Here is a 19539-nt window from a genome sequence, read left to right as displayed (position 1 = left end):
TTCACCCTAACCCTCACCCAAACGCTAATCCTCTCGCTAAACCCTAAACCTAAACCTTACATTACCGAAACCCTCACCCTCACCCACACCTTCAACCTAACCCTAACCCTAACCCTCACCCTCACCCTAACACTCACAATAAACCTTACCCTCACAGTAACCCTAAACCTAACCCTAATGCTAACCCTCAGACTAACCCTATCACTCACCCTAACCCTAAACCTAATCCTAAAGGACACCCTATCCCTCACCCTAACCCTAACCCTAACCCTAACCCTCAGCCTAACCCTAACACTCACCCTCACTATAACCGGAAACCTAACCCTAAACCTCACCCTAACTCTAAACCTAACCCTCATCCTCACCCTAACACTCACACTCACCCTAACCCTAACACTAACCCTAACCCTCACACTAACCCTAAACCTCACACTACCCCTTACCCTACCCCTGACCCTAACCCTCAACATAAACCGAACCCTAATCCTAACCCTCATCCTAACCCTAAGCCTCACGCTCACCCTCAACCTCACCCTCACCCTCACCAGCACCCTAACCCTCACTTTAAACCTTACCCTCACCCTACCCTAACAATAACACTAATGCAAACCCTCACCCTAAACCTAATACTCACCCAAACCCTAAGCCAACACTAACCCTAACCCTCAACCTAAACCTCACCCTAACCCTAATACTATTCGTAACCCTCACCCTCACCCTAACACTCACCCTAACACTTACAATCACCCTAACCCTCACCCTCACCCGAACCCTTTCCCTAACCCTAAACCTACCCTAACCCTCACCCTCACTCTAACTCTAAAATTTACCTCATCCTAACCCTAACCCTAACCCTCACCATAACACTCATCTAACCCTAACCCTAACCCTAACACTCATCGTTACAATAAGCCTAACCCTAATCCTCTCCCTCACCCTCAAACTCAGCCTAAACCTAATCCTCACCCTACCCCTTACCCTCACCCTACCATAACCTTAACCTTAACCTTAACCCTCTACCTAACCCTAACTCTAAACCTAACCCTAACCCTAACCCTCACCGTTAAACTAACCCTAACCCTAATTGTAACCATCACCCTACCCTTGACACTAAAACCAACCCTAACCCTAAATCTCACCCTCAACCTAACACTCACCCTAAACCTTACACTCGCCCTATCCATAACCCACACCCTAAACCTCACCCTAATCCTAACCCAAACACTAACTCTCACACTCACCCTAAGCATAACCCTAACCCTAACCCTCATCCTAACCCTCAACCTAACCCTAACGCTATACCCAAACCTCACCCTCACACTAAACCTCACCCTAAACATTACGCTCACCCTAACCCCAATGCTAACCCTAACCCTCACTCTAACCCTAACCCTAATCCTCACCCTCAACGTGAATCTAACCCTAACCTAACCCTCACAATAAACCTAACCCTCAACCTAACCCTAACCTTCACACTAAACAGAACCCTCAGGCTCAACCTAACCCTACTCCTCAGCCTAACACTCACCCTAACCCTAAACCTCAACCTAACCCTAACCCTAACCCTCACCCTCACCCTCACCCTAAGCCTCTTCCTAACCATAAGCCTAACCTTAACACTCACCCTAACCCTATCCCTCACCCTAACCCTAACACTCAACCTAACCCTCACCCTAAACCTAACCTTAACTCTCACCTTAACCCTCACCCTTAACCTAACCCTAAACCTAACAGTCACCCTCACGCCCACTTTAAACGTCAGCCTAAACCTAACCCTAACCCTAACACTAACTGAAAACCTCACACTAAACCTAACCCTCACCCCTACCCTAAACCAAACCCTAACCCTCATACTAAATGTAACCCTCACAATAACCCTAATCCTACCGCTCAGCCTACCCCTAACCCGAACACTAACCATAACCTTAAGCCTAACCCTATCCCTAACCCTAACTGTAAACCTCACACTAACCCTAGCCCTCACAATAACACTGACCGTAAACCTAACCCTAACCTCACACTAAACATAACCCTCACCCTAACCCTAACCCTAATATTAACCATAACTCTCACCCTAACCCTCACCTTAACACTAACCCTAACCTCACCTCACCATCACGCTAACCCTCACCCTAAACAATCATCACCCTAACCCTCACCCTTAATCTTCACCATCCTACCTACCCTAACCCTAACACCTAACCCTCACCCTAACCCTAACACTCACCCAAAACATAACCCTAACACTAACCCTAACCCTCAACCTAAACCTCACCCTAACCCTAACCTTAAACCTAAACCTCACCCTACCCCTCACCCTAACCCTAATCCTAACCCTAAATCACACCCTCACCCTAATATAAACCCTAACACTTACCCTCACCCTAACCCTCACCCTCTCCTACCCTAACCCTAAACCTAACACCCTCACCCTTACCCTCACCCTAAACCTACTCCTAAACCTCACCTTCACCCTAACCCTCTCCCTAACCCTAACCCTAACCCTAACCCTCACCCTCAACCTCAACCTAACCCTAACCCTACCCCTCACCCTAACCCTCATCCTAACCCTAACCCTAACCCTAACACTCATCGTAAACCTAACACTAACCCTAATCCTCAACCTCACCCTCAGCCTAAACCTAATCCTTACCCTACCCCATACCCTCACCCTACCCTACCCAAAACGTAACCCTAACCCTCACTATAACCCTAACACTCACCTTAACTGTAAATCTAACACTAACCCTAACCCTCACCCTAAAACTAACCTTAACCCTAACTGTAACCATCAACCTACCCCTCACCCTAAACCTAACCCTAACCCTAAATCTCACCCTCACCCTAACACTCACCCTAACCGTTATCCTCGCCCTAACGATCACCCGCACCCTAACCCTCACCAAAAACCTAACCCAAACCCTAAATCTCACCCTCACCCTAACTATAACCTAACCCTATCATTCATCCTAACCCTCAAGCTACCCTAAAGATAACCGAAAACCTCACCTTCACCCACACCCTAACCATAACCCTAACCATCATCCTAACCTTCACCCTACTCTTACCCTAACCCTAAACCTAACCCTCACCTTAACCCTAATACTCACCCTAACTGTAAACCTAACACTAACCCTAACCCTCACCCTAAAACTAACCTTAACTCTAACTATAACCATTGCCCTACCCCTCACCCTAAACCTAACCCTAAACCTAAATCTCACCCTCAAGCTAAAACTCATCCTAACCGTTATCCTCGCCCTAACGATCACCCTCACCCTAACCCTCACCCTAAACCTAAACAAAACCCTAACCCTGCCCCTCACAGTAACCATACCCCTAACCCTAACCCTCATCCAAAACCTCAACCTAACACTAACGCTAACCCAAAACCTCACACTCACCCTAAACCTCACTCTAAACTTTACTCTCACCGTAACACTAACCCTAACCCTCACACTAATCCTAACCCTCACCCTAACCCTAACCATATCCCTCACCCTAACCCTCACCCTAACACGAACATTAACCCTAACCCTCACCCTAAACATAACCCTAACCCAACCACTCACCCTAACCCTCACAGTCACCCTAAACCTCACCCTAACCCTAACCTTCACCCACATCCTAACCCTCACCTTAACCCTAAACCTAAACCTGACCCTAACCGTAAACCTAAACATAACCCTCACCGTCACCCTAACCCTAATCCTCACCCTCACCCTAACTCTTACCCTAACCCTAACCCTCACACTAAATCAATCCCTCACATTTACCCTAACCCTCACCCTCACCCTAACCCTAACACTAATCTTCACCCTCACCCTCACACTTACACTCACACTAAGCCCAACTCTCAACCTATCCCGTAACCTAAACCTCATCATCAACCTCACCCTCAGCCTAACCCTAACACTGACCCTAATCTTAACCCTAACTTTAACCCTCAACCTCACCCTAACCCTCAAACTCACTCTCACCATCATCCTAACACTAACCCTAATCCTAACCCTCACCCTCACCCTAAACTTAACATTAACCCTCACCCTCACCCTAAACCTATCCCTAACACTAACCCTATCAGTAACCCTCATCCCCCACTCAAACTTACCTTCACCCTAATCCTAACCCTAACACTAATCCTAACCCTAGCCCTCACCCTCAGGCTCACCCTAACCCTAACCCTAACCCTAAGCCTCATCTTAACTCTAAAGCTAACAATAACCATATCCCTAATATTAACCCTAAATCTAACGCTAACCCTAAACCTGACCCTAACCCTCAAACTAACCCCAACAATAACCGTAACCCTCACGCTAACCCTAATTCTAATCCGCACCCTCAACCTAAACCTAACCCTAACCCTAAACCTCACACTAAACCTAACCCTCACCCTTACCCTAACCCTCACCTTAACCCTAACCCTAACCCTCACCCTCACCCTCACCCTAATCCTCACCCTAAACCATACACTCAAACTCACACTTACCCTCAAACTAACCCTAAACCTCAACCTAACCCTAACCCTAACCCTCACCATCACCCTCCCTCTAAGCCTAAGCCTAAGCCCAAGCCTAACCCTAACCCTCACCCTAACCCTAACCCTCACCCTAACCCAAACCCTCACCGTAACACTTACCCTCACATTAACCCTCACCCTAACCTAACCTTAACACTCACCTTAACCCTCACCCTTAACCTAACCCTAACCCTAACCCTCACCCTAACGCTCACCGTAAACGTCAACCTAAACCTAACCCTAACCCTATCCCTAACCGAAACCCTTACACTAAACCTAACCCTCACCCTAACCCTAAACCTAACACTAACCCTCACACTAAATGTAACCCTCACAATAACCCTAATCCTACCCCTCAACCTAAGCCTCACCCTAACCCAAACCGTAACCTTAAGCCTCACACTATAACTAACACTAACCCTCACACTCACCCTCACCCTAGCCCTCACCCTAACACTGACCCTAACCCTAACTCTCACCCTAACCCTCATCCTAACCTAACCCTAACCCTGACACTCACCCTAACCCTAAACCAAACCCTAACACTCACCCTCAACCTCACCCTCAACCTAACACTTACCCCCACCCTAAAACTTACATTCACCCTAACCTAACCCTACTCTAACCCTAACTCTCAAACCTATCCCTAACACTCACCCAAAACCTAACCCTCACACTAAACCTAACCCTCACACTAACCTTCACCCTAACACTAAACATAACCCTAACCCTAACCCTAACACTCACCCAAAACTTAACCCTAACTCTAAACCTAACCCACATTCTAACCTTTACACTCACCTTAATGCTCACCCTAACCTTTACCCTAACCCTAACCGTCACCCTGAACCAAACCCTCACCCTAACCCTCACCGTCAACCTATTCCTCATCCTAAACCTAACCATAAAATTTTCCTAAACTAAACCATCACCCTCACCCTCACCCTAAAAACCGCCTTCACCCTATCAATAACCCTAACAATACCCCTCACCCTAACCCTCACACTAACACAAACTCTAACCCAAACCCTCGCCCTAACCCTCACCGCCACTCTAACCCTCACCCTAACCCTAAGACTCACCCAAAACCTAACGCTCACCCTAACCCTAAGACTCACCCAAAACCTAACCTTCACCCAAAATCTCACCGTCACCCTAACCCTAGACCTCAACCTAACTCTAAACCTAACCTTAACCCTAACCTTAAACCTAACCCTCACCCTCACCCTAACCCTAACCCTAAACTTCACCCTAACACTAACCCTCACCCTTACCCTAAGCCTAAGCCTAACACTAACCCAAAAACTAATCCTAAGCCTAGCCCTCACGCTCACCCTCACTATAAACCTAACCCTAAACCTCAACCTCACACTCACCCTAACCCTAACCCTGAACCTAACACTCACCTTAACCCTAACCCTAACCCTAACGCTAACACTCACCATAAACGTAACCCTAATCCTCACCCTAACCTTCCCCCTAACCCTAACGCAAACCTAAACCTCACCCTCACCCTAACACTGACCCTAACCCTTACCCTCACCCTAATCCTAAACCTATTCCTAAATCTAACCCTGACACTAACCCTAAACCTCACCCTAACAATAACCCTTCCCCTCACGCTAACACTCAACCTGTCCCTAACCCTAACCCTAACCCTATCCCTATCCCTTCCCTAAACGAAACCCTCATGCTCACCCTCACCCTAACCCTAACCCTCACCCTTACCCTAACACTTACCCTCACCCTACACATCACCCTCTCTAACCCTCACCCTAATCCTAAACCTAAACCTTACACTAACCCTAACCCTCACCCTAAATTTCACCCTCACCCTAATCCTCACCCTAACAATAACCCTAATCCTAACTCTCTTCCTCACACTCACCGTAAGCCTAAACCTAACCCTAACCTTAAACCTCACCCTCACACTAACCCTAACCCTAACTGTTACCCTAAACCTCACCTTCACCCTCACCCTAACCCTTACCCTAACCCTAACCCTAACCCTCAAACTAACCCTCACCCTAACCCTCACCCTAAAACTCATCCTAAGCCTAACACTCACCCTAGACCTCACCCTAACGTTAACCCTAATCCTAACCCTCCCCCTCAACCTAACCCTCAGCCTAATAATTACCCTCACCCTCGCCTTAACATTAACCCTCACAATATCCCTAACCCTCATCCTAAACCTAACCCTCACCATAACCCTAACCCTACCCCTCACCGTAACCCTAACCCTAACCCTAACGCTAACCCTCACCCTAACCCTCACCCTCACACTAACCCTCATTCTCAACCTAACCCTCACCCTAACCCTAACCCTCATTCTCAACCTAACCCTCACCCTAACCCTAACCCTCACCCACACTCTAACCCTCATCTTCACCCGAACTCTCACTCTCATGCTAACGCTCACCCTCACCCTAAACATCAACCAACCCTAACTCTCAGCCTAACCCAAACGCTAACACTCACTCTAACCCAAAATCTCACCCTAACCCTCATTCTCACGCTAACCCACACCCTAACCCACACTCTAACACTTACCCTCACCCTAACCCTCACACTAACCCTAAACCTAACTCTCTCCCTCACCCTCACCCTTACACTACCCCTTACTCTAACCCTCACCCTCACCCTCACAATCACTCTAAAACTAACCCCACTCTAAGCCTCACCCTAATTCTCTCCCTCACCCTAACCCTATCCCTCACCCTCACACTCACCCTAACCTTAACCCTAACCCTCACCCTAAGCCTAAACCTAATCCTATCCCTCTCCCTCACCCTCACCCTCAGCTTAACACTAACCCTAACCCAAACCCTCACCCTCACTCTCACCCTAACCCTAACCCAAATCCTAACCCTAACCCTAACGCTATCCCTCACCCACACCCTATCCCATACCATTTCCTGAACACTCACCATCACTTTAACCCCCACACTCACCCTAAACATCATCCTAAGTCTAACCCACACCCTAACCCTAACTCTAACCCTCACCCTTAACCTAAGCCTCAACCTCACCCTCACCTTAAGCCTAAACCTAATCCTAAGACTAACCCTAAACGTAACTCTCACTCTCACCCTCATCCGAACCTTAACCCTAACGCTGACCCTAACGCTCACCCTCAACCTCACCCTAACCCTAACCCTATCCCTCACCCTATCCCTCACCCTCACCCTAACCCTATCCCTCACACTCACCCGCACCCTGACCCTAACTCTAACAATAAACCTAACCCTAACCCTAACCCTTAGCCTAACCCTAACTCGAACCTTAACCCTCACCCTCAACATAATCCTAAACCTAACCCTAACCATCAACCTCAACCTCACCCTCACCCTCACCCTAACCCTAACCCTAACTCTTACCCTAACCCTCACACTCACCCTCAGCCTAACCCTTACCCTAACCCTAACCCTAAACATCACACTAACACTAACCCTCACCCTAAACATAACCCTCACCATAACCCTAACCCTACCCCTCACACTAACCCTAACCCTAATGCTAAACCTCACCCTAACCCTCACCCTCATACTAACACTCATTCTCAACCTAACCCTCACCCTAACCCTATCCCTCACCCACACCTTAACCCTCATCTTCACCCGAACTCTCGCTCTCACCCTAAAGCTCACCCTCACCCTAAATATCACCCTAAACCTGACTCTCAGCCTAACCAGAACCCTAACACTCATTCTAACCCAAAACCTCACACTAACCCTCATTCTCCCCGTAACACACACCCTAACCCTCACCCTGAAACTTACCCTCACCCTAACCCTCACACTAACCCTGAACCTAACTCTCACCCTCACATTCACCCTTACATTAACCTTACCCTAACCCTAACCCTCACCCTCACAATCACCCTAAAATTAACCCCACTCTGACCCTCACCCTAACCCTCACCCTCATCCTCACCCTAACCCTAACCCTAACCCTAACTCTCACCCTCATCCTAATCCTAACCCTAAATCTTACCCTAACCCTCACCCTAAAACGTATCCTCACGCTAACCCCAACTCTCACACCACCCCTAAACCTAAACCTCACCCTGCACCTCATTCAAACCCTAACACTAGCCCTAACTATCACCCTAAAATTCACCCTCACCCTTACCCTCAACATAACCCTCATCCACACTCTAACACTAACCCTAACAATAAACATCACTCTAACCCTCACCCTAACCTTAACCCTAATCCTAAACCTATTCCTTACCCTCACCCTGAACATAATCCTAACTCTAAATCTAACCCTAACCCTAACCCTCACCCTAAACCTAACCCTAACCTTCACCCTGAACCTAACTCTAAACCTCAACGTATCCCTCAACCTAACCCAAACTCTAACCTACCCCTCAACCTCACACAAACCATAAACCTAACCCTCACCCTAACCCTCATCCTAACTTTAACCTTAACCCTAATACTCACCTTAACACTAACCCTAACCATAACACTCATCCTCACCGGAATCCTCACCCTCACAGTAACCTTAACCCTAACCCTAACCCTCACCTTAGGCCTCACTCTAAGCCTAACCCTCAACCTAACACTTACCCTCACCCTAACCCTCACCCTAATCCGAACCCTAATGCTAACCCTAACCTTAAACATCACCCTAACCCTCACCCTAACCCTAACCCTTACCCTCACCCTAACCCTAACACTAAACCTCACCATAACTCTCACCCTAACCCTACTGCTCAGCTTAACACTCACCCTAACCCTATTCCTCACCCTCAAACTCACCCTAAAACTTACACTAACCCTAACCCTAACGCTCACCCTAAAACTTATCTTCACCCTAACTCTAACCCTCACCCTAACCCTAACCCTCACCCTCACTCAAACCCTCACCCTCAACCTAGGCCTCACCCTAAGCCTAACCCTAACACACACCCTAAACCTCACCCTCAACCTAACCCTAAATATCACTGTAACCCTCACCCTAACCATAACCCTAATCCTAAACCTATTCCTCAACCTCATCCTCACCCTAAACTTAACTCTAACTCTCACCCTAACACTAACCCTCACCCTAAACCTAACTCTAACCTTCACCCTCACCCTAAATCTAAAGCACAACATATCCCTCAACCTAACCCTAACTCTAACCCTATCCCTCCACCTCACCCTAACCCTAACCCTACCACTCACCTTAACCCTCATCCTAACCTTAACCTTAACCCTAATACTAAACCTAATCCTAATCCTAAACATAACACACACCCTCACCCTAATCCTCACACTCACGGTAACCCTTACCCTAACCTTAACCCTCACCTTAGGCCTCACCCTAAGACAAATGTAAACCTAACCCTAACCCTCACACTCAACCTACCCCTTACCCTCACTCTAACCCTCACCCTAACCCTAACACTAACCCTAAACTTAAACATCACCCTAAACCTCACCCTAAGCCTAATACTTATCCTTACATTAACCCTAAACCTAAACCTCAAACTACACCTCACACAAACCCTAACCCTAACCCTAACCCTAACCGTAACCTTCATCTTCACCCTTACCCTCAACCTTACCCTCAACCTAACCCTAACCCTAACCCTAACACTCACCCGAACCCTCACCCTAACCCTTATCCTAAACCTAAACCTCACCCTAAATCTAACACTCAACCTAAACCTAACCCTAACCCTCAACCTCACCCTCACTCTAAACCTTACCCTAAACCTCAACCTAACCCTGAAACTAACCCTAACACTCAACCTCACCCTAACCCTAAACCTAACCCTAACCCTCACCCTAACCCTCACCATAACCCTAATCCTAACCCTAACCCACACCCTAACCCTAACCCTCACCCTCACCCTTAACTGCACCCTAACTCTAACCCTCACCCTAATCCTAAACATAAACCTCACCCTAACCCTAACTTTCAACCTAAGCTTTACCCTCACCTTAATTCTCACCCTAACCCTAATGCTTACATTAACGCTAAATCTAATCCTAACCCTCACCCTCACCCTCACCCTAACCCTAAACCTAACCATTCCCCTATCCCTCACATTCAACCTCACTCTAACCCTAAATCTAACCCTAACCCTAACCCTCAAACACACCCTAACCCTAACGCTCACCGTAACTCTCATCCTAACCCTAACCTGAACCCTAACCCTATCCCTAACCCTACACCTCACCCTATCTTTAAGCCTAAACCAAACCCTCAACCTCAACCTAATCCTCAGCCTAACAATTACACTCACCCTCACCCTAACCCTCAACCTCACGCTAACCCTCACTGTCACCCTAACCCTAACCCTCACCCACACCCTAACCTTCATCTTCACCCGAACACTCACCCTCACCCTAACCCTCACCCTCACCCTAAATATCACCGTACCCCTAACTCTCAGCCTAACCCTAACCCTAACACTCACCCTAACCCAAAATCTCACCATAACCCTCACTCTCACTCTAACCATCAACCTAACACTCACCCTAACGCTTACCCTCACCCTAACCCTCAAACTAAACCTGCACGTCGCCCTCACCTTCAACCACAGCCTCACCCTTACATTAACCCTCAACGTAACCCTAACCCTCACCCTAACCCTAACTACTACCTAAACCTCAGCCTCAACCTAAACTTCACCATAAGCCTTACCCTCACCCTAAACCTCACCCTAACCCTAACCTTCATCCTAATTCTAACCCTCAACCTAAACCTCATCCTCATCCTAAAACTCACCCTAACCCTTACCCTCACCCTAACCCTAACCCTAACCCTAACTCTAACCATAACCCTCACACTAACCCAAACCTCACCCTAACCCTAACCCTAACCCTCACCCTCACCCTAATACTCAAGGTCAACCTAACCCTCACGCTAACCCTAACGCTCACCCACACCCTAACCCTCAAAATCACCATCATCCTCACCCTAAACCTCACCCTCAACCTAGCCCTCACCATAAACGTAACACTAACCCTTACCTAAACGAAACCCTCACCCTTACCCTCACGCTCACCCTAACCCTAACCCTCACCCTCACACTAACACTTTCCCTCACCCTAACCCTCACGATAACCCTAACCCTCACACTCACCCTACCTCTAACCTTCAACCTAAACTGAACCCTCACATGAACCCTCACCTCACAGTAACCCTAACCATCACCCAAAACATCACCCTAAACCTAACCCTCACCCTCACCCTAACCCTAAACCTAACCCTCAAACTCACCCTAATCCTCACCCTAACCATAACCCTAATCTTACCTAAGCGAAACCCTCACCCTCACCCTCACCCTAACCCTGACCCTCATCCTAACCCTTATGGTAACCCTAACACTCACCCTAACCCTAAACCTAAACCTCACCGTCACCCAATCCCTAACGCTAATCTAACCCTAACCCTCAGCCTAACCCTCACCTTAACCCTAGCACGATCCCTAACCCTCACTCTCACTTTCACCCTCACTCTCACACTAACCCTTAACCTCAACCTAATCCTCACACTAACCCTAACCCTAACCCTCATCTTCACCCTAACCCTCACCCTCTCCCGAAACATCAACTCAATGTAACCCTCAACTTCACTGAAAACTTCACCAAAATCCTAACCATCAAACTAACCCTAATCCTAACCCTCACCCTAACCCTAACCCTCCCCCTAAATTTCAAACTCAGCCTTTTCCTCACCCTAAACATAACCCTAACCCTTACCTAACCCAAACCCTCACCCTCACCCTCACTCTCACCCTAAACCTCAACATCACACTCACCCTCAACCTCAGCCTATCCCTATGCCTAACCCTCACCCTCACACTCACCCTCACACTCAGCCTATCCCTAATTCTAAACCTAATCCTAACCCTAAATTTCAACCTGACCCTCATCCTCACCCTCACCCTAACCCTAACCCTCACCCTAACCCTTAACCTCACCCTAACCCTTACCCTAACTCTAAGCCTAAACCTAACCCTCACCCTACCCCTCACCGTAAACCTAACCCTAACCCTAACATTCATCCTAACCCTCACCCTCTCCCTAACCCTAACCCTAACCCTTAACATCACTCTAACCCTCACCCTTACCTTAACCCTAATCCTAAACCTATTCCTTAACCTCACCCTCAACCTAACCTTAACTTTAATTCTAACCCTAACCGTAATCCTCACCCTAAACCTAACCCTAACTTCACCCTCACCCTAACTCTAAACCTCAACCTAGCCCTCAACCTAACCCTAACTCTAACCCTAACCCTCAACCTCACCCTAACCCTAACCCTACCACACACACACTAACCCTCATCCTAACATTAACCTTAACCCTAATACTCACCCTAACCCTAAACCTAACCATAACACTCACCCTCACCCTAATCCTCACCCTCACGGTAACCCTCACCCTAACCCTAACCCTCACCTTAGACCTCACCCTAAGCCTATCCCTAAACTGAACCCTAACACTCACCCTGAACCTAACCCTTACCCTCATCCTAACCCTCACCCTCACCCTAAACCTAACCGTAAACATCACCCTAAACCTCACCCTAACCCTTAACCTCACCCTAACCCTAACACTACCCCTCACCATCAACCTCACCCTAACCCTACTGCTCAGCCTAACACTGACCCTAACGCTATTCCTCACCCTCAAACTCACCCTAAAACTTACACTAACGCTAACCCTAACTCTCACCCTAAAACTTATCCTCACCCTAACTCTCACCCTCAACCTAACCCTAACTCTAACCCTAACCCTCAACCTCACCCTAACTCTAACCCTACCACTCACACTAACCCTCAACCTTACCTTAACCTTAACCTAATACTCACCCTATCCCTAACCCTAACCATAACACTCACCCTCACCCTAATCCTCACCCTCACGGTAACCCTCACCCTAAAACTAACCCTCACCTTAGGCCTCACCCTATGCCTAACCCTAAACCTAACCCTAACCATCATCCTCAACCTAACCCTTACCCTCACCCTAACCAGAACCCTCACCATAACCAGAACCCTATCCCTAACCTTAACATCACCCTAAACCTCACCCTAACCCTAACCCTTAACCTCACCCTAACCCTAACACTAATCCTCACCATAAACCTCACCCTAACCCTACTGCTCAGCCTAACACTCACCCTAACGCTATTCCTCACCCTCAAACTCACCCTAAAACTTACACTAACACTAACCCTAACGCTCACCCTAAAACTTATCCTCACCCTAACTCTAACCCTCAACCTAACCCTAACGCTCACCCTCATCCTAACCCTCACCCTCACCCTAGGCCTTACCCTAAGGCTAAACCTAACCGTAACCAGAAACCTCACCCTAACCCTCACCCTCACCCTCAATCTCACGGTCACACTCACCCTAACCCTAACCCTCACCCTCACGCTAACCCTTAACTTCACCCTAACACGAAACCTCACAAGAACCCTCACCTCACAGTAACCCTCACCCTCACCCAAAACATCACCCTAAACCTAACCCTCACCCTAACCCTAACCCTAACCCTCACCCTAACCCTAACCCTCCCTCTAACCCTCAAACTCACCCTAATCCTCACCCTAACCATAACCCTAACTCTTACCTAAGCGAAACCCTCACCCTCACCCTAACCCTCACCCTCATCCTAACACTTACCTTAACCCTAACACTCACCCTAACCCTAACCCTAAACCTCATCCTAACCCTCACCCTTAACCTTCCCCCCACCATAAGCCTAACCTTAACACTAACACTAATCCTCACACTAACGCTAACCCTAACACTAACCCTAACACTACCCCTCACCCTAATCTTCATCCTAATCCTAACCCTAAACCTCACCCTCAACATAACCCTAACCATAACCCTCACCCTAAACCTAAACCTAAACCTCAGCCTCACCCTCACCCTCAACATAACCCTACCCTACCCCTCATCCTAACTCTAACCCTAACCCTAACACTCTCACTAAAACTAAACTTAACCCTAAAACTTACCCTCACTCTCAACCTCATCCTAACACTAACAGTCACCCTGACCCTTACCCTCACCCTAACCGTAAACCTAACACTAACCCTAACCCTCACACTAACCCTAAAACTCACACTAACCATAACCCTAACACTAACCCTAAAGCTCACCCTAACCCTGACCCTACCCTAACCATAACCCTAACCCTACCCCTCCACCTAACCCTAAACCTAACCCTAACACTCAACCTTATCCTAACCCTCACCCTTACACTTAACATCACGGTAACCCTAACCCTCCCACTAACCCTAACACTCACTATAACTCAAACCCTACCCCTCACACTAAACCTAACCCTAACACTAACCCTCACCTCAACCCTCACCCTCACCCTCACCCTAACCCTAACCCTAACCCTCACACTAAATCTAACCCTCACCCTAACTCTAATACTAACCCTAACCCTCACACTAAACCTAACCCTCACGCTAACCCTAAGAGTATCTCTCAGATTAACCCTCACGCTAACCCTAACTCTAACCCTAAACCTCACCCTATCCTAACCCTAAACCTTACTCTTACCCTCACACTAGCCCTCACACTAAAACTAACACTAACCCTAACACTCACCCTAACCGTCACCCTCACCCTAACAGTAACCCTCACCTTCACCCTCACCCTCAGCCTAAACCTAAACCTAACACTAATCCTAACCCTAAACATCACCCTCAGGCTCACCCTAACTCTAAACATAACCTTAACCCTAACACTCACCCTATTGCTAACGCTAAACCAAACCCTCACACTAAACCTAACCCCAACACTCACACTAATCCTAACACTCACCCTAACCCCAATCCTAGACCTTACCCTAACCCTCACAGTAACACTAACCCTAACCCTAACCCTGACCCTAACCCTAACCTTAATCCTCACCCACACCCTAACCCTCACTGTCAGCTTAACCCTCACCCTAACCTTAACCCTCACCCACACCCTAACATTCACCCTCAACCCAAACCTCACCCTCACCCTAAACATCATCCTAACCATTAGCTTCACCTTAATCCTAAACTTAATCCTCACCCTAACCCTAACCCTCACCCTAACACTCACCCCCACCCTAAACCTCTCCCTAAACCTAACCCTAACCATTTCCCTTACCCTAACCCTCACCCCCTAACCCTCACCCTCACCCTAAGCTTCACGCTCACCCTAGTCCTCACCCTAACCCTAACTCTAACTCTAACCATAACCCTCACTCTCACTCTCAGCCTAAACATAACCCTAACTCTAATCCTCACCATAACCCTCACCCTCAACATAAAACTAACCCTAACCTTAACACTCACCCTAACCCTAACCCTAACATTAACCCTAACCCTCAACTTAACCCTCACCCTAACACTAACCCTAACCCTAATAGTCACCCTCACACTAATCCTCACACTAACCCTAAACCTAACCCTCACACTAACCCTCACCCTAACACTCACCCTAACCATAAACCTCACTCTCACCCTAATCTTCAAACTAACCATTACTCTCACCCTAAACGTAACCCTAACCCAAACTCATTCCCTCACACTAAACCTATCCTTCACCCTAAACCTAAACCTAAACCTCACCCTAACCCTTACCCTAACCCTAGCCTAACACTAACCCTCACCCTAAACATAACACTCATGCAAACCCTAAGCCTAACAATAACCCTAACCCTCACCCTAACCCTCAACCTAACCCTAACCCTAACCCTATCACTAACCGTAACACTAAATCTAACCCTTACCATCACCCTCACCCTCACCCTCAGCCTAACCCTAAACCTCACCCTAACCCTAACCCTAACACTAAGCCTAACCCTAACCCTAACCCTCACACTAACCCTAACACTAACCCTAAACCTACCCCTACCCCTACCCTCCCCCTAACCCTAACCCTCACCCTAACCCTAACCCTAACACTAACCCACACCCTAAAACTCACCCTCTCCCTCACCCTCACTCTCTACATAACCCTCACCCTAAGCCTAACCCTAAACCTCATACTCATCCTCACCCTCATCTTACCTTTACCCTCACCATAACCCTAAACCTCACACTATCCCTAATCCAAACCCTAACTCTAACCCTACCCCGCACCCTAATCCTCAGCGTTAACCTAACCCTAACCCTAACCCTCACAATAAACCTAACTCTAAACCTCACCCTCACCCTCATCCTCACCTTAACCCTAACCCGACCTTTCACCCTATAACTAACCATAAACCTCAACCTCAACCTCACCCTCAGCCTAACCCTAACCTGAACCCTAATACTCACACTCACCCTCACACTAATTCTAACCCTAACCATACCCCTAACGCACACCATCACCCTCCCCCTCCCCCTCACCCTAACCCTAACCCTAACCCTCACCCTTGCCCTAACCCTAACCCTCATCCTAACCCTAACCCTAACCCTCACCCTTAACCTAAGCATAATCCTAACCCTAACACTCACCCTAACCCTCAACCTAATCCTAATGCTAACCCAAACCCTCACCCTCACGCTATACCTCACCCTAACCCTTAAACTCACAAGAACCCTAACCAAAACCCTAACTCTCACACTACTCCTAACCCTCACGCTAAAACTAACTGTAGGGAGCCAGGGTAAACGCCATTACAAAATGGCGCCCACTCCCTTGCAGCTTTGAGATAAACACTCCCTTTCAGGCGGTGCTTGGCGGGACGGTGGGTCCTGGGTTTTGCGCATGCGCGAGCCACGTAGGGTCCCCAGCCAATCCCGTGGCACCTGGTGACGGTGAAAGGCAGATGACCAATGATAGAAAGACCCGTGTTCCTATTCCCTATATAAGTGGCCATGTTTCGGGTGCACGCTCTCTTGCGCTCAAGCTCTCCCATCAACTAAAAGGCTCTCCAATAAAGCGTGATCTGAGAAGACTTCTGGTGTGGTGTTCGTTCTTCCTCGCTAGTCGAGAAGGCGCGCACCGCAAAGTGGTGCCGAAACCCGGGACCCGCGTGAGAGGCCGAACTGGAGCCAGAACTCAACACGCGGAGAGGGGATGTCGGTAAGTATCCCCCAGTATGCTGTTCACTGTAGATTTAGATATTTATTGGTTGCTTGCATTGCTTCTTCCCTTGTGGCTTGTCTTTTTGATGGTGCGCACTTGCCTCGAGGAGGGAGGGTTTGATTTAATCCAGGAAGGATGCAAATTACTAACACAGCGTCAGGATAGTCTATCAGAGTCAGCATCCAGTAATGGGGAGGAAAATAGGCCTAAAAGAAAAAGGGAAAATGGACAAAAGGATCCTAAAGAATTAAAGCAGGAGGGACTGCAGCCCTCAAAAAAGGAGGGGGTCTCAAGGAGACCCCCATGCCCTTCTTTAAAAGCAAACCGGTTCTAAGCCCTACATGTGGAAGGGCGGGACCAAGAATGCAGTGATCTTGTGAGTGACTCAGAGGAAGAAATGTTAGAGGAGGAGGGAGAACAGCTCAATCCAGCTGATAGTGAAGAGTTAGAAGAGGCTGCGGCAGAGTATGAGGCAGACAGATATGGGGGGTGGCGCCCCCTAGGGGTGGGAGTTCCGCAGCAGCCAGGAAGAGGAAACGGAGCTGGCCCTCACCCGTCGGCCCCTCCCCCATGCCCAGAGGCGGGGCGGAGTCACTTTATAAAAGGGAACACCTGGTCGCGGCTGGCAGCCGCCTTTCCAGTTTTTGAAAATCCAATTACTAATGAAAGAAATTTTGAGTCGGTTTCCTACTCCCAGCTTAAGGATTTAGTTGAGGCAGTCCGGACTTATGGGGTGACAGCCAATTATACCACTGCCTTGCTTCGAAGGCTAACTATTAATGCTATGATTCTGTGGGAGCAAAAACTCTTCAATATTTTCCTGAATTAGTGGCTAAACAGGCAATTTTGGTCTGAGAAAAAAAAAAGAGAAAAAAAATGAAAAAAAAAGGCAATTTTGGGTATAAAGTATTGTTTGATGCACTTTGCAAAAATTCCAGATAAATTAATTATTCCATACACCCGTGAGCAAGTTGAAATTTTAGCAGCCACAGTGGATATGTGGGCAATTCTTGTTTGCTCATTTCCAAATGTAATTGATAACCATTATCCTAAGCATCCTCTGCTTGCCATAGTTAACAAAAATTTAGTGTATTTTCCTGTTGTCACTTCAAAGGAGCCCTTGGTTGATGCTCTGACCATCTTTACGGATGGATCAAAATCTGGACAAGGTGCCTTTTTTGTTCAAGGACACAAACAGCCGGTAGTCTTTAATTTTCGGCCGAATGCCCCACAGGCTGTTGAATGTTTAATTGTGCTTGAAGTTTTTAAAAGATTTGATCAACCTTTTAATTTATTTTCTGATTCATTATATGTTGTAAATGCCGTTGCTTCTCTTGAAGTTGCTGCTTCAATTAAGCAGGCCAGTACAGTTTCTAATGTTTTGTTACAGATTCAGTCCCTTATCTTAAACAGAAAACACTCTTTCTATATTGGACATATTCGCGCCCACTCTATGTTGCCGGGCCCAATGGCAAGGTGTAATGATTTGGTGGACCAGGCAACTCGGGCTATGGCTCTGGTCGCTGCTGATCCTGTAGAATTGGCAAAAGACTTTCATAGATTGTATCATGTACCTGCTAATACCCTTAGGAAAAGATATAATTTGTCCAGGCATGTGGCAAGAGATATTGTTAAAGCCTGTAAATCCTTTCTTCATCTTCCCCATGTGGGGGTAAACCCCAGGGGGTTGAGACCAAACGCCCTATGGCAAATGGATGTTACTCATCTGACAGAATTTGGTAAGTTGAAATATTTATATGTGTCTGTGGACACCTTTTCTGGTGTCATTCATGCCACACCTCTGGCAGGAGAAAAGGTGTCTCACGTCAAAATACACTGCTTAGAAGCTTGGGCAGCTTGGGGAAAGCCCCTTAGACTTAAGACGGATAATGGCCCTGCTTATACTTCCCATGGTTTTCGCGCCTTTTGCGCACAAATGCAGGTTGCCCACACCACCGGATTGCCCTACAATCCTCAAGGACAAGGTATA

This window comes from Dipodomys merriami, unplaced genomic scaffold (genome assembly GCF_024711535.1).
Source record: "Dipodomys merriami isolate MVZ:Mamm:240054 unplaced genomic scaffold, mDipMer1.0.p SCAF_54, whole genome shotgun sequence".
Taxonomy (NCBI): Eukaryota; Metazoa; Chordata; class Mammalia; order Rodentia; family Heteromyidae; genus Dipodomys; species Dipodomys merriami.
This window is presented reverse-complemented; position numbering follows the sequence as displayed.